This window comes from Mesoplodon densirostris, chromosome 15 (assembly GCF_025265405.1).
Source record: "Mesoplodon densirostris isolate mMesDen1 chromosome 15, mMesDen1 primary haplotype, whole genome shotgun sequence".
NCBI classification, from domain to species: Eukaryota; Metazoa; Chordata; class Mammalia; order Artiodactyla; family Ziphiidae; genus Mesoplodon; species Mesoplodon densirostris.
The window spans coordinates 86,086,454-86,111,876 of record NC_082675.1 but is presented as its reverse complement, the minus strand read 5'-3'; the positions used below and the strand labels follow the sequence as shown (position 1 = coordinate 86,111,876).

The following is a 25,423-nucleotide window of genomic DNA, read 5'->3' as shown; positions in this document are numbered from 1 at the left end:
GGAATTCTCAGCCAAATGCCATTTGATTTGATGTTAATAAAAAGTATTATTCATCAAGTATTATGGCCTCAAAGCTAATGGTAACTATTTTTAACTATTTTAACCATTTTTTTTGTTTTTTTGTCACGATGACAAACCAAATGAAGGCTGTTGTTCTGACTCTGCTAAAAGTAGGGACTAGAAATTATATATAAGATAATGACACCAAAAGCATGAGTAACAATAGAAAAAATTAATAAACTGGTCTTTATCAAAATTAAAGGCTTCAAATGACATCTTCAAAGAGCACCAAAAAGAAGTGAAAAGACGAGCCACAGGATGGGAAAAATGTTCTGCAAATCAAAGCTGATACAGGAGTTAATCTAGAATATATAAAAAAGAAATCTTATAACTCAATGATTTTTTAAAAATCTAATTTTAAAAGGAGCTGAGGGGCTTCCCTGGTGGTGCAGTGGTTAAGAATCCGCCTGCCAATGCAGGCGAAACAGGTTCGAGCCCTGGTCTGGGAAGATCCCACATGCCACAGAGTAACTAAGCCCGTGCACCACAACTACTGAGCCTGCGCTCTAGAGCCCGTGAGCCACAACTACTGAAGCTCTCGTGCCTAGAGCCTGTGCTCCGCAACAAGAGAAGCCACCGCAGTGAGAAGCCCGTGCACCACAATGAAGAGGAGCCCCTGCTCGCCGCAACTAGAGAAAGCCCGCACACAGCAACGAAGACCCAACACAGCCACAAAGACCCAACAGAGCCACAAAGACCCAACGCAGCCAAAAGTTAATAAGTAAAAAAAATTTTTAAAGAAAAGGAGCTGAATACACATTTCCCCAAAGAAGATATGCGAATGGCCAAAAAGCACATGAAAACATACTCTACATGAGTAGTCATCAGAGAAATGCAAATCAAAACTATAATGCAATACCACTTTACACCCACTACGATGTCTAGAATCCAAAAGTCATATAAGGGACTTCCCTGGTGGTCCAGTGGGTAAGACTCCACACTCCCAGTGCAGGGGGCCCAGGTTCGACCCCTGGTCAGGGAACTAGATCCCACATGCATGCCACAGCTAAGAGTCCGCATGCCGCAACTAAAACCCGGCACAGCCAAAAATGAATAATAAATTAAAAAGAAAAAACTTTTAAAGTCAGGTAATAACAAGTGTTGGTGAGGATGTGGAGAAATCAGAACACTCATACAATGCTAGTGGAGATGTAAAATGATGATGCCACTTCGGAAAAGTCTGGCAGCTCCTCAAACGATTAAACATAGTGTGTCTTACAGCCCAGCAATTCCACTCCCAGGTATATGCCCAAGAGAAATAAAAACATACGTCCACACAAAAACTTGGACACAAATTTTTACAGCCGTATTATCCACAATAGCCAGGAGGTAGAAACAACCCAAATGTTCAGCAACAGATTAATGGGTAAACAAAATGAGGTACATCCGTACAACAGAATGTCAATCGGCCACAAAAAGAATGAAGTATTAATACAAACCACGGTATGGATGAACTTTGGAAACATTATGCTAAGTGAAGGAAGCCAGTTACAAAAGACCACATACTATATGATTCCTTTTATAAGAAATACCCAGAATAGGCAAATCTATAGAGACAGAAAGTACAATAGTGGTTCCTTAGGGCTGGGCGGGAGCACAGGACAGGAGATGGGAGTCAGTGGGGTAGTGGTAGAAGATAATATCTAAAAGGTGATGAAGACGTTCTAAAATTTACTGTGGTGATGGTTGCACATGTCTGTGAGTATACTTAAATCCATTAAATCATAGTATGAATGGGTGAATTGTATGGTATGTGAATATCCCAATAAAGTTGCTTAAAAATATATAAATTATCATATGTAATTTACATATAAAAATATCTTGTATTTATTATAATATATTGAAATAGAGTAACATATTGTATCACTCTTGTAAAAGAGTGAAAAAGATAAATGTATATAGTTTTATTATACTTACAAGATGTACAACATCAGATCACCATTTCTTCAGAATGTGTTCCAGAAAATATAAATTATATAAAAGGTCAATAGGTGTTTTGAGGGGAAAAAATATGCCTGGTCAAATAAGTGTAAAAAACTCTGGTTTAAACAAGTATCTTTATCACAGAATTTCTCAGTACATAAGTGTTTCCCAAACTAATTTCATTACAGAGCCCTTTGTTTATAAAGAATCAAGAGGCCAGTGTTCCAAAGGACCTTTTAGAAAATGCTATTTTAGATAAAGCATTGGGTTTGCTATTCAACATTCGTAATGCAACAGTAAAAGGAGGAAAGAAAGTAAGAAAGAATGAATCATGTGTCTATTCCAAAATCTTCACTTAGAGCCTACTGTATGCCAAGTACTTTTGGTTGTACTAGATAATGGAATTAAAGCAAAGAAAAAACACAAAATCTCTGCCTTACATTTTAAGGGGTGAGACTTTTTTTTTTTTAATAGATATATTGTCCAGTCCAGGACATCGACTTCTGGTCAAGAGTCACAGGGACTGGATTTACTCTCATGCACCAAACAAAAAAGAAAAAAACAGAATCTATAAAACAACAGCACAAGACACTGGAGATTGGGCACCAAAAGATAGTGATCCTGAGAGATGAGAAACAAACCAGGTGAGCACCAGCTTACTGCCTGAAGAACGGACGCAGGCCACAGACAGAGCCCAGGGACCTCCCAGCAGAGAGGAGGGCAGCTAGAGCTTGTGGGGCAGAGTAAAGGAGAGGAGAGACGGCAGAAAGAGAAGCCCAGAGAGCTGCGGAGGCTCCCTCAGGACTGTCCCTCTCAAGACAGAGAACACTGCCTTCTCCCCCCAAAACTCTCTCAAGCCCTTCACGCTCAGTCCCTGTAACCCACTGCCCTCCCCCCTCCCGCACACGGAGGCAACCGCTGCTCAGATTTCTTCCACAATAGATTAGTTTTGCCTGTTCCAGAAGTTCATATAAATGACATCAGACAATATATACACTTTTGGCGGGAAGGAGGGTCTAGCTTCTTCTGCTCAGCACAATGTTTGTGTTGCATGGGTCAGCAATGTGCTCCACTTCAGTGCTGAGCACTATTCCACCGCACAGATTTACAATTCTGTTGATGGACACTGAGATACTTCCCTTTTTAGCTATTATGATAAAGCTGCTATAAATATTCTTGTACAAGTCTTTCATGAACATAGATTTTCATTTCTTTTATGTAAACACCTAGGGGTGGCCTTGCTGGGCTAGAGGGCAGATGTGTGAGCTTAACTGTATGAGAAATTGCCTGACTGATGTTCAAAGTGGCTGTACTGTTTTATACGGCCACCAGCAGTGTCAAGAACTGTGATTGATAAACTTCCTCACCAACATTTGACACTGTCAGCCTTTTCAATTTTAGTCTCTCTAGTGGGCGTGTGTGAAGTTGCTCTGCATTTCCCCGGTAACTAGCGACGGTGCTGAATGATGTTACATGCTTCGCAAAGTCCTTGTCAGCCTTTGGCCCGTTTCTTACATCACTTGTCTGTTTTATTATTGAGCCTGTGTGTTCTGGATATAAATCCTTTGTCAGATACATGTTTTACAAATATTTTCTCCCTTTCCATTTTATAAATGTTGTCTTTTGATAAGCAGAAATGTTAAATTTTGATGAAATCAATTTTTTGGTTTGGTTATTTATGTGTCTAGCTTGCTTTCTGTCTCCCAAGCTAGAACGTAAGGGCCTGGTTTATTTTATCCACTTACACGTCCCAAGAGCCTAGAACAATTCCAAGCACACAACAGGTACTAGAATGAACAAATATCTCACTGTGAAATAAGGAATGTCTCCTAACTAAGTATTTATTGATGAAATGAAAAGTGTCTGAGATACACTTTAAAATGGTCCAGGAAAGGAGCCTAGCGAAGGCTAGGTACCGACAGTGCTGAAAGCTGAGTGACAGTTACATGGGGATTCAGTATGCCATTCAATCAATTTTCTATGTGTTTGCATACATATATGTTTGAAAACGTCCATAACAGGAGTTATTTTTAAAAACCTTTTAACGCTTAATCTAAAACGGTGAGAATTTCTTTCAATAACGAGTCCTTTCATCTCCTCCTCTACCGACACCGCTGTGGCCCACGGCTACACCACCTTCGCTACGGACACTAGCAGGTGCACATGCACAGAACACACAAACACCAACCCACGGAAGACCCACACACGTACACCTATTCAGAGTCAATGCTCTATAGATGGCACATGACTCATACATTTTTGGAGACAAAAGAATGACTACATTAATATGCAGAAGCAAAATAATGAGGCTCTTCATTATCTTCGATATAATGGCTCCAAAAATTCTAAAACAAAAGGAGAAAATGTTTCTACATCTGTTATTTCCCAATTGACTTTTGAAATTAATGAAATAACTCAACATCTCATTATACCAAGAAAGAACAACAAACATTCAATAAATATATATATTGAGTTGCCTAGAAAATGAAAGGAACTATAATGATACAAACACATCCTTTGCCCTCAGCAGGCTCATATTCTTTTAGGAGCCATGTGACATATATGGAAAGGAACTCTAATACAAGGCCACATATGATCACGTTTGTGATATAAACTAAGAACTAGAGCAGTATAAATGAGCAAGGGACCATACTGCCAAGTAGACTATTTGGCTAAAAGAGCAGAAATATCATTTGAGCTAAACCCCAGGACACTAAAACTGTTTTTTTCTTTTGTTGAGGGGGCAGGTAGGAACAGTTAAACATTTCAAGTAGAAAAAAGGGATTAGCAAAGCCGCAAAGCACACCCAGTGAGCATGTAAGACTGTCAGCAGTGCAGACAGCTACAGCCCTGGCTTTCTACTGCAGGGCAACTTAAAACCCAGGCAGATGACCAACACCACATCATAGGAGGCTCCGAATTAAGAACTGGGACTTATTCAGTAGTGTCAGTGGGGGGTCACCAAAACACAGCACTGCTTCAGGAAGATTCATTTTTCAGTATGAAGGAAACTGGGAAAGTTCAAGGACTCTTTTCTGGAGGCAGGTTTAATTCATTCACTCAACATTTATGGAAAGCCTACCATGTACCAGAAAGCACCTTTAATTCTGTGAACAAAGCAAAACAACAGAACAGGCACGGGACTCACTGTCAGCACTCAAAGTAAGTAAGGCAGAATCCCTATTCTTTCTGAAAGTCCTGGTACTTGTACCCATTGGAGAAGCCAGTGAGTCTCTGATTTCTTCCCACAGCAAGGTTTCAAAATTCAGAAGACTCAGTAGGTATTTAGACTAAAATAATGAGATGTATGATTAAACCAAATCTCCTTAAAGCATACGGTTCCTACACAAATTCATCAATGACCATTCAGCACACACCCTCACTGTGCCAAAGCTTTTCAAATACGCAATTCCATTTATAGTCTTTACTCTCATCCAAATTCTCAACTAGTAGCTGGTTCCTCAACTAAAAATAAATAAATAAATAAATAAATAAGTTTTATATAGTGATCTTCAATTTTACCTATAAAAGATTATTAGCTCACCAAGAAAATGGCTCAAAAGAAAGTCCCTGCTCTAACTGAAATAGTCTCTGCTACAGTTCAAAAAGAAAAGAAAAGAAGTGCAAGAAAGAAATCAAAACATGCATATACTTTTTAAGAACAATAATAAGAACCTAGAAAAATGGTACAGATGAACCGGTTTGCAGGGCAGAAATTGAGACACAGATGTAGAGAACAAACGTCTGGACACCAACAGGGGATAGTGGTGGGGGATGGTGGTGGTGGTGGGATGAACTGGGCAGTTGGGACTGACATGTGGACACTGATGTGTATAAAGCTGATGACTAATAAGGACCTGCTGTATAAAAAAATAAATAAAATAAAATTCAAAAATTAAAAAAAAAGAACAATAATAAAACAAATCAATAGCAGCATTCTGATGACACCTGGTGGCCATTTCTCACAGGAAGTTTTTTTCAGCATTTTTAGGAAAGTATTCCAGGAACTAGAAGAGAAACATACCAGCTATTCGACCATTTCATATGCCAACCTTACTGCGGGCAGCACGGATGAAATTCTCCCCTTTCGTTCCACCTCTCGCCTGCGTGTCTCTCTTCACCCCGTTCCTCTTTCCTGCTGAGTGTATGTAAGCGAGGCTGAGCTCTCTCACACACGCAGGGACAGGCTCGCCAGGAGTAGGACAAGGCCACCCACACAGGAGACCAGCTCTCCCCGCCCGCACCCCAGGCCAGCTCGTCCTCATCCCTCCTGGACTGACCCAAATTCCTGATGCAAACGCTGTGAAGTTGGCACGCGTTGGCACCAGGCCAAGAGTAAAATCACAGCAGGGGACACGTGTGTGGCAGGGCAGGTGTGCACACACAGGCATATACAGAAACTCCCGATGGTCTTCGCCCTTTCCCTTTGGGCCTGGGAGGTCAAGGTAGGGCAGGTAAAACGCCCTACGAGCCTTTTATGATGTGCAGTGGCGACAGCTGAGACGAGAATAAAGGGGAATTAGTGGACTACTCAGACCTCTTTCTTAACCTACCATTTCAACTGGACTTTTTATTGAAAATACGTCTCTTACCATTATACTATCACTAACTTAATACAGTTCCACCACACCCCTATGGAGACGCTGCTAATGAGAAACTCTGAAGCATCAATTGTCGTTACAAACACCAAGTGCATAACATAAGGGTAATTAAAAGGGTACTTTACTTTATGTAATCCTCCTCTCACCAAACTCTCCCATCAGAAGCATCAATGCCTAACAGAGACCACAAAACAAAGCATCTGATCCTACCCCCCCAAAAAAAACACCTTTCTATGAAAATGCTCACAAGTCGAATAATTTCTTCCATGACAAAAGAGTATAATGTAACACCCTAAAAACCATTTACTAGATTAGACTGGAGGCAATCTACCACAAATGGATGCGTAATATCGTTGTGGTTTATCTGCAATGGGACTAGCACGTGAATCCTGGGTCCACTAAAGCCCACCTCCTCACTGTCCCGAGAACTGGCTGCAATGCTCTCCTCAGCTATGTGTGTGAACCTGTGCTTCTCCCCACCCAGGAAAATGCCTGTGGTGGTTCAAAATGAGTCCACAGAATTCTCTGGCGCTCCCGGTAAAGGGTGGGGCTCGCGCTCACCTTGGTGTGGGCTGGCCTGATGGCCTGCCTAGAAGGGACAGAAATAGCGGGAGTGAGGGTGCTCCACCATGCTTCAGGCCTTCCCCCTTCCCTTGCCGCACCCTGTCTGGGGAAGCGGGAGGGCACCCCTGCAGCCTACAAGGGGGGCTCCAGGAGGTGGCGAGGGACTGAAGCTTCACTACCAAGAGCCAGAGGAACTCTGCTGACAGTGACGAGGGAGCAGCTCCTCCAGCCCCAGGCGAGCCTTCAGGCACTTCAGGTACAGCGGCCCACGAGAGACCTGGCGCACAGCCACCCAGGTGAGCCCACTCCCAAATCCCTGACCGCAGAAACTGGCTTGAAGCCCCATGTTTTGATGTAATTTGTTATACAGCACTGGACTACTAATATAATGCCCGTTCTCTCCCTTTACACCTTGTCAGGAACAGACCGGCTCAAGTTCACCCCTCCTTTATATGTAGTTTATACATAATTTCCTTTCCTATATGCTCCAACCTTTAATAAATGTTAAGTGAAGTATACTCCGAAATGCATACAGAGGGCAGAATTCCTATCAAACTTCCGTAAGATTTTAGAACTTAAGAAACTGACATTTACATTGATGCCTCTCCCACTACCAAAATCAGATCTGATACAGCTTACAGTGAAAAAGTGGTGTAATAAAATCAAGAGTTATTAAAGAGATGAGGTAGAATTTTAAATTTAGATTTGCATGGAATAAAACATAAGTCTTAATATTTCTGAAAGACCTGCTCATTTTGGAGGAGGCTTTTCCTTCTAATAGGCCCCCACATTCATTGATAGCAAGCGACCTGCCTCAGAGCTAACGGTAGCCATGAGTTCCTTTCCAGCTAGAGTCGGGCTGGCAGCAGCCTACAACCTAACATTCCCCAAACCTGAGGAGGCGGCCCATGCAGTAAACCCATGGACAGCCGCAGGTCATCGGGGCTGAACAGGCCGCAATCCTGGCCCCCAGACTGTGTAACTCCCACACCTTCCCCTGGCAGGAGGCATCCAAGCTCAGAAGATGTAGGGGTCTCCAGTCACAGGACCTGTACCTGGTTAAGCTTGACCTCCAAAGCATCTCACATGCCATGTCCAGCTTGATCCTAAAAAGAACCTTCCCGGGCTTCCCTGGTGGTGCAGTGGTTGAGGGTCCGCCTGCCGATGCAGGGGACGCGGGTTCGTGCCTGGGTCCGGGAGGATCCCACTTGCTGAGGAGCGGCTGGGCCCGTGAGCCATGGCCGCTGAGCCTGAGCATCCGGAGCCTGTGCTCCGCAACGGGAGAGGCCAGAGCAGTGAGAGGCCCACGTACCGCAAAAAAAAAAAAAAACCTTCCCCAGCCAGTCCAAGGACGCACCGAAGACAAGCAGGCTAGAACTATGTGCTCCTAAGCCCAAATGGTCAGAGTAAAGTAAAACTATCAGATGGAGAAAAAAAATTCTCACTCAAGTCAGAATAGAATATTGTTTCTATTCCAGGGGTACCCATGGTCTATTTAAAATATCCAATTTGATTCTGTGTGCAAGTTAAAAATTAGAATATTTCTTTAGTGCCTAAGTGACAGCTAAAACAAGCACAAAAAATTCATACTAAAAGGGATCAAACCATGGTAACCATAACAGAATAAGTAGGTCATCATCCCTTCATCAAAGATTGCCACCTTTCCAACACTACTTCTGAAGATGTATTAATACTAATAAAAAACAACAAATCACAGGACAAAAATAAACTGTAAAGTTAGCTCAGCCTTCTTACCTGGCTACTTCTTTTTTAAAAATCTTCCTACACTTCAAGTACTATTTTCCAAATACATTAATTGATCCCGTAATAAAGTTAATTTTATGACTATCTTATATCAACCATCTCTGACAAATGTACCTTTTGTGGTATTTAATATATCTCCTTTCAAAAAGTATTTTTAAAATCAATGTTTTGTTAGTATTTCTAATTGTTTTGATTTTTTTAAAAAAGGAAATTCTTATTAGAATAGAAAAATAATAAAAAGAATGAAGATTCTATGAGTAAAGTAGAAAATGAAAAAAGTCAATGCCATTGAAAGCAGACACATAGGATCGTTTGTTACTTATGCCATGTGAAAAGGTTGTTTTATTATCAGTGTAGCTAATCACAATGAGACCATCTCTTACAACTAAAGACATTATAATGAATTTTCTTTACAGCTACAGAGAAATGGGATTTGCTGTTTCACATCAAATAGAACAGGCTATATAAATTCTTCTTCCTATTTATTGTAAAACATAATTTCATCTATAAAATCAGTCATGAAATATTAAAACTGAAACAACAGAATTTATATCCTTTACTTAATTTAGTTTAAACAGTCTATTCACTAAAAGGGGGGGGGGGGGAGGAGGTACATGTGATAGAGCCCCTGCTTTCTCATTAAGTATTTCCATTAGACCCTTTATTTTCAAGAATTTATAATGCAGCCATAAAAAAAAGCATCACATAATAAAAGTTAGTATACTTTCCTTCAATTTTCCTTTCGTCTTTTTCAAAAGGCAAGAAAATGAAGCACAAAGCATATGAATGCTGAGGAAGGGAAGAGAACGAGGAGAAAAAAATTAAAGAAACACAATGCATTTACACTGAAAACGTTAAACACTAGTGAAAAGGAACATTAATGTACAAGTAAGGAGGCCCAACTATTCCAACAATACACTGCAGGACTCATAGCAAAGTTAACTTTTTTTTTTTTTTTTTGGGGGGGGGGGCGGTACGAGGGCCTCTCACTGTTGTGGCCTCTCCCGCTGCGGAGCACAGGCTCCGGACGCGCAGGCTCAGCAGAGGCTCACGGGCCCAGCCGCTCCGCAGCATGTGGGATCTTCCCGGACCGGGGCACGAACCCGTGTCCCCTGCATTGGCAGGCGGACTCCCAACCACTGCGCCACCAGGGAAGCCCATCAGTTAACTTTTCTGAGCCTCAGTTTCCTCATCTGCAAAGTGAGAGAGGACTAAGGTTTCTAAATTCCATGAGAAAATCCCTCACTGACAATAAAAAAAATGTTGAACACTCAACCAGTAGAAAAAAGAATGGATCTGTTTTTCATTCCAGCAGGAATAATACGAAGAAAAAGACTATTTCTAAAACGTAAAAATGGAGGAAAAATAACAAAAAAACAGCTAAAGACACGTTCCACACTGTTCTTGCTTAAACAGATTCCTCAGGTCCACTGAAGAGATGGATTAATACCATGGCTAATCAAAGAACGGCAAGGAGGGCCTCCCTGGTGGCGCAGTGGTTGAGAGTCCGCCTGCCGATGCAGGGGATACGGGTTCGTGCCCCGATCTGGGAGGATCCCATATGCCGCGGAGCGGCTGGGCCCGTGAGCCATGGCCGCTGGGCCTGCGCATCCGGAGCCTGTGCTCCGCAACGGGAGAGGCCACAACAGTGAGAGGCCCGCATACCGCAAAAAGAAAAAAAAAAAAAAAAAAAAAGAACGGCAAGGAAAATAGACTAAGACTACTAATTTTGGAAGAAATCTGGAAAACACTAATTCCAAATGTCGATAAGCTAACACATGATATCAAACTATCAAGCCTCAAGATTTTTGGAATATAAATTACTAGGTATCAAAGATATGAGTGTTAAGAAAGTATATTTAGAAAAGGGAAAACTTCAGTATTAAATTTTAAAAATGGATATAGTTCTAACCAAGTCCAATTATCTAATAAGGTTAATAGTTTTTATTTTCCTCTGGGTGATGAAATTATAGGTAATTTTTTCTTCTTCTTCCTGGCTTTTTCCTATACTCTTTCCTAGATATATTACTTTGGGGGGGGGGAACTAAGGGGGAAGCTTTAAAAAGTCTCTACACATGTAAGTAATGGAAAATGATAACTCCTCTCAAGAAGGGAAGAGCAAGCCCTCAGGCAGAAATACATTTATGATTGTGGTTCTAAGACTAAACTGAGAATCAAAATCTTACAAATAAAAGTAAATTTAAGGGGTGACTTGTAAAACTCAGAGATGTTTGGGGTCTAATTTTGGTCAAACACCCAGGGACACCAAGAAATATCCCTACGGCCATCGGACTGCCCACTAAACTCAAGAGAGGACGAGGAGGACCAGTAACAAGCACAGCTGGCACCCACATCTCGGCCTCCGACACCTCCTCACTAAACAGAAGCCAGCTCCTCAAGGAAAGGCAGATTCTAGGCCGGGGGCAGGGTCAGTACACCATGAGCCTGAAGAATCTTATCATGTCATGAAGTGGAGAGAAATGCTTTTAGAAAATGTTGGGACAAAGACACAGGAGTGAGCTTGAAGAGGCGCCTACTGACTAAATCTGGAACAACATGAGCGCCACAGTCGTTTGTGCCAGTAAACCATTAAAAGCAGGTATGAAGAAGTCCATACTGATGGCTGGGAGAGAGGGAGAGAGACAGAGAGCCTGATTTGACACACAAGTGGACGGGCTGACAGGGCAAAGGTTACAGCAGAATGCTGAGGGCCCACTGGTAAATGTGGAGGGAGTGAGGGGATAGAAAATCATTCTGACAGAGACTGTATCGGGCAAGAACTATCCATGGGTGCCAATTCTAGGGGGGCAATTGTGATGTGCAAAATGTTTGAATGGCATTAAACCATCTCCCTACAAAGTGCTTATCTGCTGCAAGGGAAGAAAAAAAGTCAGTAATTATACGGTGGATAACTGAGCTACTCCTTGCCAGGGGTGATCAAATTAACATCCTCAACGAAGGCGGACACGCGATGCCTGCAGGTACAACACCCTGAGGAGGACAGGACGCCTGTGCATCACTGCAGCTGAGAATGCCGAACCTGCAGCTAACTAAGAGGAAAGAGCACACAACACAGAGTGAGGAATGTTTTATTTGAAGACAAAAAAAAAAAAAAATGTGGGAGGCCTGCATTCTTCACAAATGTCAATGTCATAAAAGACAAAGACAGACTATGGAAACGTTCCAGAGTAAAGGAGGCTAAGGAGACATGACAACGAAACGTGCTACGTGTTCTCAGACTGGATCCTATGGTGGCAGGGAAACGTGCCGCTGAGGGCATGCTAGGTCGGCTGACCAGAAGTGCTGGGATGGTTAACTGTATGTGTGAGGCTAAGGCACGCACAGACAGCCAGTAAAGTATTATTTCCGGGTCCATCTGTGAGGGTGTTTCCAGAAGGGATAAGCATTTGAATGGTAGACTGAGTAACAAATAGCCGCCCTCACCAGTGTGGGTTGGCAACACCCAATCTGTTGAGGGCCCGAATAGAACAAGACGCTGGAGAGGTGGAGGAAGGTCAAATTTGCTGTTTTCCCTTGAGTTGGGACGTCCACTTTCTCCTGCCCTCAGACATCAGCATGCCCGGTTTTTGAGCCATCAAACTCAGACTGAATTATATCACCAGCTTTCCTGTTTCTCGAGCCTGAAGAAAGAAGAATGTGGGACTTCTAGGCCTCCATATCCGCATTAGCCAACTCCTATAAAAAAAATCTCCTCTTAGGGCTTCCCTGGTGGCGCAGTGGTTGACAGTCCGCCTGCCGATGCAGGGGACACGGGTTTGTGCCCCGGTCCGGGAAGATCCCACATGCCGCGGAGCGGCTGGGCCCGTGAGCCATGGCCGCTGAGCCTGCGCGTCCGGGAGCCTGTGCTCCGCAACGGGAGAGGCCACAGCAGTGAGAGGCCCGCATACCGCAAAAAAAAAAAAAAAAAAAAAAAAAAAAATCTCCTCATATATATTTGTATACATCCTATTGATTCTCTAGAGAATCCTGACTGATACAGATTTTGATACTGAGAGTGGTTCTAGAGGAATAGGATTTTCCCTTGAATTGGAACTGAGGTTTCTGGAATTGGCTCTCTAATGTGATTAGTTTAAGGATGCTAATGACTATTTCCAGTAGCAAAGAGAGTACTGATAACAGTCTATAGTGTGAATAGGAAAACACTGTACCCAGAGTCACGCTAGACATAGCTGGTCTGCTAGTTTCCAGGTGACTGCATTTACTTCTACTAGAATGTTATGGGGAGTTCCCTGGTGGTCCAGCAGTTAGGATTTGGCAGTTTCACTGCCCTGGCCCGGGTTCAATCCCTGGTTGGGGAACTGAGATCCCGCAAGCCGCTCAGCGTGGCAATCAATCAATCAATCAATCAATAAGAATGTTATGGATTAAGCACTGAAGACACTAAAATAGTATTCATCATGTGAACAGTATTTCCCAAGTATGACAGAAATACACTAACTGGCATTTAAAATAAAGTCATGTACCACAAGTAAGGACTTTTAAATAAGTGTGTATTATTAGCATGAATATTAGGGGAAAAAAATAACATACCAACCTATGACTCCACATACATTACGTCTTATGACAAGGCTAAATTTAAGAAATAAAAAGTGAGGTAAAATACTGTGGAGTAAAATATAGCAAAAACAATGAAGGAGTAAATAAATGACTAAAGTGTGGAAAACTCTACATTCATACCTTATTTATTCACTAATTTTTGTATAAATTCTAAGAAGTCAATAAAAATAGATAAGAATTCTCAGCTCTAAATTCGTCTGTAAATAAGAGTGTTCTGAAAATCCCTCCCTTCCCCATGGCAGGCAACCCTTCATAGCTGGCATCTTCGCTTATTAATTTTCACACGAGTACTGGCTACCTCAGATTATACCTTTAAGAAAACACTGCGGCCTAATAAAATGTCCTAACTCTGTAACATTATGCTTCTGCAGTCTGAGGAATAGATAAGAGAATTATATATGTGGAGAAGAAACACTGCAGAATACTAATTTTCTACATATTCATAAACTGCCTTTCCTTCAGATGTGGGTACAGTGGCTAGAATCACCCTAACAGGAAGTTCATGCCCTAATTCCATAACTGCTATAATAAGTGGACTTGAAAATGGCTCAAACACAAGTTCCTATCTCGCTCCTGTAAACTCCCAAGGCAGGTGTTCCAGGTCTACAGACAGTCGGCTCCCAGCTGATTCAGAAATCCTGGCTCTTTCCAACTTGATGCTCTGACTCAGAGCTTCCTCATTCTCTGCATCCAGCTGACAGAACACGAAAGCAAGCATGCAAGAGGCAGGGTATTTGCTTCTTAAAAGCCTTGGCTCAAAAGTGGCACCTACCACTTCCACTCATTCCTGCGTCACTGCAAAGAAATCTGAAAAACGTCACCTAGAGTTGTGCAACCGTCCCTTGTGGAAGGGAAGAACTGAGTTAGGTGGACAGCTAGCCAGCTCTGCCACACACCAATCCAAAAATGATCACACTACGTGTCATTCTACCATTCATGAAGGCTTTTAATCTTTATAAGACTTACCAAGACCTGTTTTGAGAAATGCAGCTGCCCCTGGAAGAGCATACTAAGAGCTACCACTTCCACATTTGTAAAACAAGGGAATTATACACAATATCAGTCATTTGACAAATGTAGCTAATCATCAAAACATGAATCCCTTGGACCTACACGTGGACAGATTCCGATTCAGAAAGTAGGGGGTGGGGACAAAAGCCTGTAGTTCTAAAGAGCTCCCTGTTTGATTCTGATGAGCCAGATTTGGGACGCACTGGATACAAGTCCCTCCTAACCTCAAAAAAAAAAACTAATATATAGTTAACATACACTTACCACACAGAGATGAGGTGCAGAGGAGGAGAGGGAAAAAAGGGGGGAGGGAGAAAGGTGAATCAGGAAGGAGAAAAATGCACTGCACTCAACAGGGCCATCACACCAGATTCCGAACTCATTTGCCCACATAACAACTGTATTCAGAATACAACAGTATTCTGAATGTGACTTTCAGCAAACACTGTCTCAGTCTACCACCCTGAAACCCTAGGGCTTTAAACACTACCCCTGCAGGAAACCAGATTATGGACCCTGAAGATTCTTAATGAAAATCATTTGATCTCATTTTCTGAAAGACTATAATTTCTACTACCACTCTCTGAATGATCTAAATTTTCTAGGCTATTTTTAAACGTACATTACACCTTAGTTTAAATTCTAACAGTTTTATAATTTTATGCACTCGTATAACTGTGATTCCCCATTCTTTAATAACTGATCCAATAATTATATATCAAATTTTGATCCCTAATTCACAATAATTCACAAATGAATTGTACCCTTGGAAAGAAGTGGTTTGTTGCTTGTTCTAGGTTTAAAACACAAAGTTTCCATTATATTTAGTAACTGACAAGCAAGCTAGGCTTTGGTTACATTGGATGATGTAACCTGGTACTACTCCAACTGTGTTAAGCAATGTCTTTTCCCAAGGAGCCGTCTTATTACCTTACTTTTTATTTAAAACTATTTTGTTTTTTAATAAAAAGTAAAAAGTATAGCATATAAGAGAAAACAAACGTATGAACATCAAACACACTGAAAAACACTAAGACTGAGATTATCTAGCTTTAGCAAAATACAGCTGAAACTAGAAGAGCTGAAGTACCTAAAACCCATTTGAAGAAGCCTACTTTCTACATTTGCCCACCAGGGATCTGCGACAAGCACTATATGTGTCTGAAATGCAGACATCCTGCTATGGAAGGACTCTCACGGGCTGCCAACTTCTTAGTGAGGGGCTGGCTCTGTTAGAAAGTATGACATTACATAATTACAAATGCTTGACAGTTCTGCTTTAGACAAATTTAGCACTCCGAATATCAAACAAAAATAGTACAACTATTTGGTTCCATAGGACGTGTAACTTGACTTAGGGCTTCTATAACCGTCTTTTTATTTTTCCTATACTTGCTCATTTCAAGGAACGACTGTCATACCACGATGGCTTAAAAAGGTTTACGGCATAAGTAATGTTTATTTAAAAATAGTCCTCATAATATGGGATACATATGATACTCCAAAAAATTTTATCAAAGGTTAGGAAAAAAAAAATAGGCAAAGGTGGATTTCCCAAAAGTGCCCTTTTTAGCCACCTAAGCAAAGAAGTATGATTTCCTAAATCCTACGGCATGATACTACCACTTCTTAATGAACCGGAAGATGCAATCCTTAGAACTAACAACAAAATACAATTACTTTTTCTGCTTTCCAGACTTGCCATTTACTAGAATAATAAAGTCATGTACACTGGTTTAAAAACAAACCTAGCAAAATCAAGTAACTTGGAAAATGGGGGTGAATACACCCTTCACCAGCCCTGCTCTCTACTCCCATTCCTACTTTGACTTGGCCTTTTTTTCTGTAACTCACAACACTCTGGGACACAACTCTGCTTTGTCTACGACTGTCTTCCTCCAACCTTCTCTGACAGAGGCAGAGACTTCCTCCACCTCCTCCCTGTGTGCCCACAGGACCTCCCCGCCTCTGTGACACGGGGCGGTAGTGATCTTGACCACCCCCCCCACCCCAGGTTCACTGGGTGGCTCAATCCTCAGCTAATGAGTGTAAACTCAGCACAGAGTGTGCCTGCACAGTGAGCGCTCAGCAAGTGTTAACACTCCTTACCCTCGAAACCAGTCTTCTCCCTGACATCTCTACTCCAGAGAGTACTGTTACATCACAGTCCAACAAGAATGTATCTTGACCACGTCACCCCCATCATTATTTTTTTCATACAAACTGAATAGTCCCTGTGTAGACAGACACTGCAAAAAGGAAAGTTTGTTTTTAAAATATTGGGTAGATATAAAAATAATTTTAATGTGTACAAAGATATCAAGCATAATATAACAAAAATCTGAGTACAGACCACAGTTTAAGGAAATTAAATCCTTGTCTTTGAAGTCCCTCTTGGTGTGCCTATCACCTTCCCTCTTGTTACAGAGCTACCCATTAACTTGTATTTTGTTTATAATTTACCTATTTTCTTTACTACTTTGCCATACCTGTATTCCTAACAATACGCAATTGTTTTGCATGTTTCTAAACTTAAAAAAGAAAAAGGGAAAAATACTAGATGCATTCTTCTGCAAGTAGCTTTTTTCCCCTCAAGTTAATGTTCCTGATACTAATCCTTGGTGATGCATGTGACTGAAGTCCATTGGGTTTCACAACTGCACAGTACTTCACTACAGGAATATAGTACAATTTATTCATTCTCCTGTGATAGGCGTGGCTTCCAAGGTTTATCTTTTACAAACAGCGCAAGGGTGAACATTCCTGTACATGTCTCCAGTCATTCATGGACCCGAGTTTCTCTGGGGCAGTGGTTTGCCCATTGTAGCATGCATCAAATCACCTGGAGGGCTTGCTAAAACAGAAAGCTGGCCCATCCCCAAAGTTTCTGATTCAGTAGGTCTAAGGTGGGTCCCCAAAATGTGCGTTTCTAACAACTTCCCAGGAGATGATGGGAACACAACACAGAAGCAACACTCTAGGATAAAGACATAGGAGTGGAATTACTGGGTCAAAGGGTACACGCCTCTTTAACCTTACTAGTTAATTCCAAAGTTATTGTACCAATTTACACTCCCTCTTAGCATTCACTAGAATGCTTCCTACCTTCCTGAAAAGCAGATATTGTCAGATTTTTACACTGTTGCCAAATTAGCGTGTATGAAACTATATACCATGCTGGTCCTGATTTGCAGTCCTCTAATTACTGATGAAGTTAGCATCTCTGCATTCACGTTTCCTCTTCTGTGAAATGCCTATTCAGGTCCTTTGCCCATTTGTCTATTGTTCTTATAGATTTGCAGTTGTTCACCTTTCTGGACACTAAACTTTTATCAGTAATATGTACTAAAAGATCTATTCTCACTTGTGACTTGTCTGTTCACTTTCTTGATGGTTTCTTTTAATAAACTAAAGTTGTCACTATCAAGGTTGTCAAACACATCAATCCTTTCTTTTATGGTTTGCACCTTCTATAATTTAAGAACCTTTTCCCTCTAACAGAGTAATACAGCTATTGCCCTACATTGTCTTCTAAAAGTTTCATAGTTTTGCCTTCTATATATAAGCCTTTAATTGACCTGTAGTTGATTTTGGTGAATAATGTGAATTAGAAATGTATCCCGCTGCTAAGAAGTTTCCTGTTTGGTAAGGGCCACAGAAACAGCCAACAATAACTATACACAATAAGTGCCCCAAGTGAAATATTGGTTAGATGTTAATCACTGTTTTGTTGAGGTTTATTCTGCTCTCTCATTGAGGAAAACAAAAAACTGGAAATTTTCAACATGAAAACTTGGAAAGTTTTAGCAAATTAGTCAGAATATCATCTCCACTCACCACACTCCAAGAAGCATCTTTAAAAATACTAAAAAAATGTTGGATTATTCTTAAAAAAAAAAAAAAGCATTGGGGAAAATGTGGGAAAATGTGCATTCTCAATAGTACTGGTTAGGATATAAATCTGTACAACCTTTCAAGAGGGTAACTTTACCATTTATATATCAGAAACCTTAAAATGTGTATCTTCTTTGAGCTATCAGTGACTCTTTACAGAATTTACCTTAAAGAAATAACCAGACAAAATATGTGTTTAAGGATATGCACCAAGGAACTCTTTGCACTAGAAAAAACTGGAACAACCTAGTATCCAGCAATGAGGTACCGGTTAACGATGAAGCCGCTGTGGCACATCCACAGACTGGAACACTGTGCAGATTACAGAGCTGTACTGACAGGGGGAAATGGTCACAGTATTCCGGTAGCTTATAAAAACACTTAACAAGATGCACATACAACATTCATTTACTCATAAATATTTACTGAGTGCCTCTATGCGCTAGGTACCAAGCAAGTTACTGAGTAAACAGAACGAGGGGTCTGTCCCCTGCCTCCAAGGAGCTTACAGGCACTGCGGGGAGACAGACCAGGTTTGTATCTTCCAACTGACTCCGGCTGGGGTATTAAAGGCACACGCATTTCAGAAACAGAGCTAATTTATATGTGTAATATAGCCAGCAACTCCATTAGCAAGGAAAACACGTGCCCCAGCTCCATGGGCTAGCAAGTGGGTAACCAGCGGGATACCAGAAGCAACTGCCTGGTGATGAACTGAAATGCATCCATCTTCTAAATGCTCCAGGGAAAATTCTTAAGAAATGCGGCACAATTATGGAAAGTCGTGCACTGGAAGACACATGTGAGACAGGTCAGAGAACCAAAGCAAAACAATTCGGACAAACAGCTTCCACTGTTGCCAATTCAAGATGAATACTGCCCGAGATCAAGTACAAGTTCTTGAGCTGTTCTTCCAGCAGTGAAACCTCTACCCTTTCCAGCTATGTTTGAGTCTAACAAATAGTACTGAAGACTCCCAAGATAAGAAGTATTCCCCAGTTAGGGTCAGGTTCAAAGGATTCTGACATTAGATGTTCACTTATTTTAAACTTTTGCACCAAAATCAGGCAAATCAGGAGGGCCATTAATTACAAAGAGAAAATGTTTAATCTTAGAGCACAGAAAGATGTCAGACATCACCTCAACCAAGAGGTCAAAGTTAACATTCACCACTGATAAAATATATCTACATCACGTGCATTCCAATACGATGCACTGAGGGCGAACTTCACCGCTGTGGTATTCTTGCCAAAAATACCTAACCCTCAATTTAATCCTGAAAGAACATGACACAAATTCAAACCCACTAACATTCTACAAAATAACTGACCAGTACTCCTCAGAAGTATCAAGGTCATGGAATATAAACCTAAAAGGAACTGTCACAGATTGAAAGAGACTATAGAGGCATGATAACTAAATGCAATGTGGGATACTGGATTGGATGCTGAACCAGAAAAAGGACATCAGTGGTGAAACTCAAATCAAGTCTTTAGATTAACTGTATCAACTGCCCGGTTTTGGTAACTGCACTACGGTTACATAATGTGTTAACAAAGAGACCTGGTTAGAAGATATATAGAACTCTCTGGACTATTTTTGAAATTTTTTTGTAATTCCAAAATTATTTCAAAGTAAAAAGTTTTTAAAAATCATTTAAGATGCAAGATAAAAAGGTATGGGGATCGTTCATTCACTCTAACATAAAAATATGCTAGCTACCTCCTCCAATAACTATGCTTAAAAAAAATTCTAATAACTGCAACTAAGGCGTAAACTGGAATAAATGGCAATTATTCAATAAAAGCCCAAGACTGGGATCATCTAGAGAGCAGAGTAACCTTCCAGGTAAATGCCCTACCTTACTTTCCCCCTTACTCTTTTTTAATTTAATTCAACTTACATTTCTTCAGTATCTACTACAGGCATGTAATCTGTGCTTGGGCCCGATAAGATTTTGATAGGTAAGAAAAGAACATTTTAGTACACAAAACAACACAGAAAAGCATAGAAAAACAAAGCTGGAAGTAACTTTTTACTCCCATACAACCTAGCAATCAACCTGGACACCCTTTTCAGTGTGAATGTTGGTAAGATTCGGGGCTCTCACAGCTCATGTGTAGCCCGTTCAATAGTAAGTGGCTCTGACCACTAGAATTGTCTCCAAAAATTACCCTTGAATATGCCAAAATGACTCTGAGAAATACTCCATTTCCAGACCTTTTTTATTTTTCACCTAATCGTACGTTGTTTATGCATTACTGTTTGTGATACAAAATTTAAAAACTTGATTCTCTGAATACCAGGGAAAAGGTCAGGCGGGTAAAACCTGCAGAGGTTTACTCACTCTCCTCTGAGAGATCAAAGGCAACATCACGTGAGGCCAGGGCTCCCGACGTGTGGCCTCAGAGCCAGCAGCTTCAACATCACCCAGGTACCTGTCAGGAGTGCAAAACCCCAGTCCCAGCGCAGACCTGCCGAACCAGAGCCCCTGGGTGATGCCCAGCATCTGTGTTTTCACAAGCCCCCCAGGTGACTCTGATGCACCTTAAATTTGAGAACTACTGATGCTTCAAAGAGCAGAAAGACTAGCCTATAAATCAGGGAGCCTGATTCTAATCCTGTTCTGCCACTAGTTTCTGAGACATGTTTGTCACTTAGCTTCTGGGGGGCTCTCAGCCCTCTCATCAGACAATGAGAGAATGAAAATAGATCACTGCCACAGTCCTTATGCCCTCTAAAATGGGACAACTCTATGAGGCCTAAAAGTGAAAAGAGAACCACAGCATTTCACATATTTCTCTTTCGTCAAAATGAAACAATTAAAATTTCTCCCTTTCATCAACTGGTCTCTGAATCATATTTCTTATTATTTTAAATAAAACAGCGTTAACTTTGCTTTAGTGAAAGCCATATAAACTCTAATTTTACAGCTTCCTATTTAGTTCTGTATCAAGTCTATTTTGGAGGAATTCCACATAATAACAAAACTTCCAAGAAACCTACGCTACAGACTGAATTATAATTCCCGCCCCCAGCCCCCAGCCCAAATTCGTATGGTGAAGCCCTACTCCCCAGTGTGACAGTATTTAGAGACAGGGCCTCTGGAAGGTAGGTTTACCTAAGGTCATGAGGGTGAGGCCCCCAAGATGGGATCAGTGTCCTTCCAAAAGGAAGAGAGACCAGAGTTCTCTCGCTCTCTGCCACGTGACAACAGAGCAAGAAGGTGGCTATCCGCAAGCCAGGAAGATTCCCTCAGCAGGAATCGGCAGCTTGATCTTGGACTTCTCAACCTCCAGAACTGTGATAAATAAACGTTTGTTGTTTCAGTTACCCAGGCTATGGTATTTTGTGATAGCAGCAAGAGCTAAGACACTCAAATGTCCCCTCTGGTGTAGGGATCTAACACGCCAAGTTACAGTGCAGAATTGTGCTCCATGACCTCTCATAATGACTGTGATCGAACCACAGGAAGTATTTACAAGCAAGAAAATCAAAGAATTTTAAAATGTATAGATCTAGATATTTCCATTACTACACAGCTTTCATTTATCCTCCTGCTCATGGATTTATAAACTGGGATGCTTCTCGCAACCTGTGATACCTGTGAAACAAATCTCTTCTTAGAGGGGCTGTGAGAGAGGGAGGTGAATCAATACAAGAGTCTGTTTTATAAAAGAGAGTTATCCTCTAATAAAACAAACCTAGTTAGAATGAATGTTGGGGAAAATGTCCCATTCATCAAGTGAATACCCATTAACCCTTAAGATCTCCACTCAAATATATCCTGCAAGCTCTCACCACTCCTACCCCAGCAGTGATCATTTCCTCTGTGCTCCCGTATCTCCATTTCAGCACTTGGCAAAAGGTATTACATTTGTTTATGTATCTGTCTCCTCCAACGGACCTTGAAGTCATCTAGGGCAATATGTTACTCTCTCCTGCACTAAAATGGTGTCTGGCATGAAGCAGGAACCAGTGATTATTAAGTGGAGCCACTTTGCTTTGTTAAACACCAGTGGAACTCTGTCCTATCTTGCAGCTTTCGTGTAAATCTGAAATTATTCCAAAATAACAGGGTTTTTTTTTTAAAGGCACCAATAGCAACTGCGCTATCAGCAATCATCACAACTGTCTTACACATCGTGCTAGAAGACATTAGCTACTACAGAGCCTTGCCTTAGCGGGTTTTGTTTGTTTGTTTCTTCGTTGTGGCACTAGGGATCATTCGTTGCAGCATGCCGGCTTCTTAGTTGCGTCTTGTCAGCTTCTTAGTTGCAGCATGCATGCGGTATCTAGTTCCCGGACCAGGGATCGAACCCGGGGTCCCCTGCATTGGGAGCGCAGAGTCTTACCCACTGGACCACCAGGAAGTCCCCGCCTTAGTGTTTTCCAGACGTGACACTGGGAGTTAGTAATTTCACATGTAGCAAACTTGAAGAATGAATAACAAACATTTGAGATTTGAATCCGGACGTTAACTTTGGTCAAGTTATTTAATCTGGGTCTCAGTTGGTGGAAAGGGGTTAATTCCTGCTCTACAAACTGCTGTGCTAAATAAAGTATACAGCGTATATATCAAATGAGCTAGCTATCCTAATGATGTTCTAGTCAATAGATAATCAGCGTCCTTCCCTGTACGGTGTTCCAGCTGGACTAACACCTCACCGCAGAACAGGTGCACACTGTAATTAGTTCCACGGGCACGAGCTGTAACGTTATACCTCAGTCACCATTAGGGCTATGGTTACCTATAAAATAAAGAAATCCTACTCGTGTGTCCCTGGATGCCAACCCTGCCAAGATATCCCACTCCAGAATTCCCCCTTGAAAATAAACAAGCTATTCCCACCTCGACGCAGCCGACAGGGGTCAGCCCCTCCTGCCACCCGCCTCCACCAGACTGGTCCCCAGAGAGCGGACAAGAACACACAGGACGTGCCCGCTAGATGGGAAGAGGGGTACCCGCTGCTGCAAAAAGTGGTGTGCGGCAACCTGGGGTCTCCGTCCAGGGCGGAGCGGCTGAACCCGAGCGGCCAGGACCCTCCCTTCCAGTCGTGCCGCTCTCGGGCACCAGCGCTCCAGACCGCTGCCCGCCCGGCGTCCTAAACGGAAGCCGACGCTGGTGGCAGCGGCGCGGCTCCGGGAGACCGGGAGGGGGCGGGCAGCCGGAGGAAACCGACACGCGGCAGCTCGGCGTGTGCGTTTCACTCGGGGGAAGCCCGGCTGTGAGAAGCGCCCGACCGCGGGCAGGGGCGCGCGGGATTGCCGCCTCCGCCCTGACAGCCGGGCCCGTGTGAGTCGGGCCGCGGGGCGAGCAGCGGCTGGCGGCGCGGAGCCCGGGCAGCCGCGAGGCCGCGCGGGCGGCGGGCGTGTGTCGGGTGAGTCTGGGCGGCGTCGGGAGGGACCGGCGAGCGGGGAGGGGCGGAGGCGGGGGGAAGGGGGGAGGAGGAAGAGCGAAGGGCCCTGGCGGGGCTCCCGGCGCCCAACCGCCCGGGCCTGGGCCCTCAAGCCACCGCCCCCAGGCCCCGCGCTGACGCTGGACGGTCCCCGCCTCCAAACCCCCCGCCCCGGCCAGAGAATAACTTACCTGTTTGCCGACAGAATCGCTCCTGCTCGCCCCTCTGACTGACTCCTCCGGCTCACCGTCTTCCCTCTGGGAGGAAGAGGAGGGACTTCCTGTGTCTCCGCTGAGCGACTTCCGGCAGCCCTCAGGACGACTCCTTCGTGGACTGCGCGCCGGACACCATGACCAAAAACCAGGATCCTGGAACTGGATTAGTAAAACCCACATCAAGTTCCCTTCTTCTGTCCCGACTGGCCGGGGCACCTATGTGCCTCTTGTTTTTTTTTTTTGGTCTGTCAGCTCTCGCCGGAAGTTGCTAGGAGATGGAACCGGAAGTCCCGCCCCTCCCCGAGAGGAAAACGGAAAGCCGAAGAAGTCAATCTAAAAAAGGGGAGACGTGTTCCGGCTGGTGGGGTGGCGGTGTCTGAGCCGGAGGGCCAAGTGGGGTTTGCGGAGAGTCCCCAAGCGGATTCCTCTGGACAGTCCGCCCCTTCCTTCCAATGCCTCCTCACCCCACCCCGTCCCCCGCCCGCCCGCCGTAGAGAACCCCGAGGGCGACGCGGGGCGAGCGGTCGCTGCCCTGGGCCTTCCGGGGTCCGAACGGTGCCCGGCGCTTCTAGGCGCCAGTCTACGGGGACAGGGTTTCTCTGCTGGGCTAGGCGCGTGCGCAACCCCAGATGTTGAGGACAATCTGTCGGTGGACTCCAAGAAAGGATCCTCGGAGTCACGGGCCGCAGGGAGCCACGAGCCGAGTTCCGATACTACAGGGGAGGCAGAGCAGCCGAGTGTGGTGGTCGGCCAGTTTGGCAATACAAGCCGAGAACGCGCTAGGTGTTTAAAAAGCCCCCGCCGGGCCGTTTTCATAACGGTAGCGACGCAGCGCAAGAATCGCTAGGAAGAAAGTAAGGCACGACCGAAGCGTGGCCGTCCCTGCCGCCGCCTGCCCCTCTTGCCGGAGCATCCGCGGACCTGAAGCTTACAGCCCTTCCCCGGAAACTCGAGATCCAGGAAGGAAGACCGCGGCTTGCAAAGTGCTCTGACGGACACCTATATAGAGATGAGCGCCGACATCCCACTTGCGATCAGCTTGAGACATCGCTTGCTCAGCAGTTTTGACTTTATCCTGTAGGTATAGGGAAAGCTCTTGAATAATTGGATTTGTATAATTTTAGGTCAACGGAGTTTTTAAAGGATGGCCCTATAATAATGATGGTAGGCTTTCTAAACCAGACCCATCTCTCAGTCCCAGCTCAACGCTATTTAAGTCAGAATATTCAGGTGATAATCACGTTTTAAATACTGGTTTACAGAGTACTTTTCATAGACATTATCTGGTCGAATTTTTCCTGTAATCCACATGAATTCTCATGTCCGTCACCCACAACAGGAAGTTGTAATTTAGAAGAGTCAAATAACTGTTCCAAGATCACACAGCTAGTAAAGGTGGAACTCACTTTTCAAA

The 25,423-nt window shown here is 43.2% G+C and overlaps 1 protein-coding gene across 1 annotated transcript in view; it reads right to left on the bottom strand.

Annotated features, from left to right (window-relative positions):
- ZNF407 (zinc finger protein 407) overlaps window positions 1-24,056 on the bottom strand; it is a 422,327-nt gene extending 398,271 nt beyond the window's left edge. The window contains exon 1 of the mRNA XM_060119725.1: window positions 23,986-24,056. The gene's annotated coding sequence lies outside the window, so the exon portion shown is untranslated. The remainder of the gene's footprint in view (window positions 1-23,985) is intronic.
- Between the last annotated feature and the right edge of the window lie 1,367 nt (window positions 24,057-25,423).